Below are 4,296 nucleotides of genomic sequence, written 5' to 3' on the forward strand. Positions count from 1 at the left end.
ACTCTACGCACAAGCAAATGTGTTTCTAGAAGGGACGCACACGCACAAATTTAGCGTCCTAGGTGAGGAGAAAGTTAAGTGGTTCATGCGATGATTAGGCACGTCCAGGAACAGGATAATACTGCCAACTATTTTCATCCTATAGCGAATGGTAACGTACAGAAAGAAGAAAAATCTCTAGGCTGGAATAAGATGGTGGTATGATAGCCAATGCAACTAAAATGCACTCCCTGCGTTCCTAAATATAAGCCCTTTTAGATATTCCAATACAAACTACATACAGAGCAAAATGAGTGAATCTACACTCTAAAATGCCTCTATTTACATTCATATGTGGTCTTCTCTAAAACGGGCTTATATTTACGGAGGGAGTACATCACTAACTTTTAGTGCCCCGCCCCGATTGCAAGGAAATGAGGATGGGGACCGCCGCTCCATGGGCCAGGCTCACCTCCTGGCCGTGTTTCACCCTCTTGAACTACGTCGTGTCCTGCCGATAGGCTGAGTGGTACAACCTCATCAGTGCAGCAACGCACTACTGGGAAAAGGATTATATGTGGCCTCAAATTAATGGCGGGCGCGGCCAGAAACCCACATTGCTATTTTGAAAACGTAGCAGTGGCAGGTAACAACGCACACCCGTCATTGGAATCAACATAACAGTGCAGGGCAAAAAAATTTACCCGCCACTCGTAAACTCTTCCAAATTTGTCCGTGTGATGAAAGCTACCAGAGGCGGGCGCGCAAGTCCTGCCCGCCACTAGTTTATGCCGCATCATTTGCGGGTGAAACTTATCGCCGCCATAAAATATTTTTGGTAACCCCTGCAAAAAAGAATATATATTTTTGGTAACCCGCGCCAAAATAATCCAAATTATCCAGATGTTAGCTGTGGTAGCCACTAAGAGCGGCCCGCCACAGATAAGTTAGGTCCAATAATTCGTAAGAAAAACATATTTATTAAACCTAGATGGTCTCAAATTTGAGCATTGAGCTTTGGATGGTGTGCACAAATCATAGAAAAAGTTTGAGGTTAAAATGATTTTAAGAAAATGAGTTGTTTGTGTAAGATGGCAGTTTTTGTTCGAAACTCTTACACTTCGTGGGAGAGTGTTCGGTTTGTACACGATGTGCATCAAGCTTCTGCTGCAATGATCTCAAATTTTTAGCACACCCTGAATGTGTCAAATGAAGACATGATGCAAAGTTCCGTCCCTTACAGAGCTCATTTACCCGTTATTTCGTACCAAAGAGGATTCCACCCTTTTTAGTTGCCGAAAAGTGAATTAGTGCCGCAAAAAATAGAAAACCAACTCAAAAAGTCCTTAAATCTGAGCATGAGGCTTTGGATGGTGTGTACTAATCATAGGTTAAGTTTTAGGTTAAATTGATTTAAAAAAGATAAGTTGTGTGTACTAATCCCGGCCGATTAATCCCCTCGTGTCGCCTGCCGCCGGTTAGTGTTCTTCCTTTTGACCTTGCTTGCCAACCAAAACTCCGAATCTTTGTCGAGTTTCAGTCCATTAATTCTGCGTGTGTGTCGTTCGTGGACTCGGATCTAATTAACCTACTTGAATTAGGAGCGGCATCGTGGTGATCTGTAAGTGTTGCAAGCAGCCTGCAGTTCTTTCATCCAACTTTCACTGAATTTTTTTGTCAGTTTGGCCAAAGCTCCTGATCTTTGGAGACAGATTCTGCTCCCATCAAATCCTGCTGCCAAAGCTGGACACTGGACATATCTGTGCTCTCTAATCTTCAGAGTTTTGACAATGACGACAATGGTCAACATGCCGGAGCTGCCACAGGACATCTTGATGGGCATATTTGCCAACCTTGAGATCCCCGACCTTGTGCGTGCCGGCACTGTCTGCCCCTCCTGGCAGTCCGCATATACCAGCCTCCGAAGCCTTGGGCAGTGCAAACGCCCCCAGACTCCATGCCTCCTCTACACTTCCGAATCTGCCGGTGAGAGCGTTGCGTGCCTCTACAGCCTCACAGAGAAGATGTCGTACAAGTTGACCCTCCCAGAGCCACCTATCCGCACTAGGTGTCTGATTGGGTCATCACACGGCTGGCTGGTGACTGTTGATGACAGATCCGAGATGCACCTTGTCAATCCCATCACATGTCAACAGATCGCTCTTCCGTCGGTGATCACCATCGAGCACGTGAATCCCATCTTTGATGAGCATGGTGCTGTCCATAAGTATGAGTACTCATGGCATACAGGGACAGATGCCGGTCCTCACTCTCCATCTATCTTTTCTATTGACAAGCTGCGCCACAAACTCCACTATAAGGCATTTGTCTTCCCTGCTGATACATCCACGGGAAAAAGCTACATCATCGTGCTCATCCATAATCCAATGTGCCAGCTCTCTTTTGCAAGAGTAGGTGATGATAACTGGACATGGCTGCCACCTCATGAACAATATAGCGACCGCACTTACAAGGCTGGCCTGTTGTATGCGGCGATTACAACCGGAGAACTTCATGCTTTTGATTTCAGTGGGCATGTCATCACGATGGAGATGATAATAAGAATGGACTCAATATATGGCTTTGGGTACACATACATTGTTCAAGCTCCATCGGGCGATCTGCTTCTTATTTGGAGAATCATTGACCAGTATAATTTTGATCCTGATCTTGGCTCATCTGTATTTTGGAACACTACGGGATATATAATGTATGAATTTGATACTTTGGGAAGTAAACTTACGAGTATAGAACACTTGCCTGACCGTGTGTTGTTTCTTGGTCATAATCAATCTCTTTGTCTCACTACCGAAGAATATCCCACTCTCAGGGCAAAATCATGCCTACTTTACTGACGATAATGTGATGCGGACAATGGGATTGAAGAATAGTGACCCTGATGTGGGAATAATGAACTTGGATAATTTCTACTCCATGGAGGAAATTTTGTCTCTGGAGCTTTGGTCAAGCTGGCCAGCTCCCATGTGGATTACACCTGATCTTAGAAAGATGAACTTGGCTTCAGGAGGGGATTGAAGGAAACGGATCAATTAATGGATTCAATGAACCAACAAATTAAAGGGATGGTTAATTTGCTGGCTTACTGTCGTTCCTACAGCCTACACGAGTCATCCAGAAAATAATCAAGGGACCACCTGGATTGTCTGTGTGAGGGCGTACTCACCGCTTGATCCTGGTCCTTACAGGCTAGATTAGCCCTAGTTGCCTCTGAATAAATAGTTTTGAGTTTTATCTGTTTACATATGTTATAAGCGATATGGATACTTAAGTGGTTTATGATTTTCTTATAATTTTTCTGTCGTATTTCTTCTGCGATGCTCATGCCAATACCTTATTGTTTCTGAATTATCTGATGCTTTTGTAATCAGTATACTCTAGTGTAATGTTCAGGTTGTCCATGTTACTCTAGTGTAACGCTGCTGGATTTGGAATAGCAGCAGGGAATTGGCATGGTATTTCCTTCCAATAGTGGTACGTTGAAAATTTGCGAAAGTTATGTTGCTTCTTTCGAGTGACTTGGTAATTGTGGCTTGGATTTTTGGAAAAGGAGAGTCAGGGATTTTGTCTGCATCCCGTTCTTTGTGGTCCGTTGAAAAGGATGCATACTGTTGTTTTCAAAAGGTTGAAGGTAATCATGACATGAGATTCACAGTGTGTATAATTGTTCTCCCAGCTTCACTATGAGCTTTTCTTTAGCATCATTCTCTTTCCTACTCTGCTCATACATATCCCAAAGTTTGCGTAGTGCATTTTTCATGGGTTCTGGCCATTCTGGGTCAATCCATTGAACCAGACCACAATTGTCACCTTCCTATAATAATTCAGACAAAACAAAAGTTAACAGCAGGACCACAGATTCAGATAAGTCAGTTAACACCTATATTCAATTAACAGCTACATATATTAAGTTAACAGCTACATATATTCAGTTAACTTAGCTCATTTAACAACATACACATTCAGATAAGCATTGACACATTGTTTCCTCAAAATACCAGATAAAACAACATCTTCACAAAAATACATATATTCAGTTCATTGAGCACCAAACAAAGGATCTGTATAATCTATGACTACCAGAGAGGACCTGCCACTAACCTGATTACCGCATCCATAAAACCTACGGCCAGTGTTGATTCCTTGAAACACAAAAGCCCTATGAACAGGAAGGTTGTGACAGCACATCGGTCCTTCGGCAACAATACCGCACCACTCCGGGTCAACAATGGTCTGTGGGATGTACAATAGTGTAACAGTGCTCCATATCCCAACTCAAATTCGTGAAAACTAAGATCA

The 4,296-nt window shown here is 43.1% G+C and overlaps 1 pseudogene; it reads left to right on the top strand.

Moving 5' to 3' along the window:
* The first annotated feature begins 1,070 nt into the window (after window positions 1–1,070).
* Window positions 1,071–3,015, top strand: LOC123038857 (putative F-box protein At4g22180; annotated as a pseudogene).
* Window positions 3,016–4,296: the final 1,281 nt, after the last annotated feature.

The sequence above is a fragment of the Triticum aestivum genome, chromosome 2B (genome assembly GCF_018294505.1).
Source record: "Triticum aestivum cultivar Chinese Spring chromosome 2B, IWGSC CS RefSeq v2.1, whole genome shotgun sequence".
NCBI classification, from domain to species: Eukaryota; Viridiplantae; Streptophyta; class Magnoliopsida; order Poales; family Poaceae; genus Triticum; species Triticum aestivum.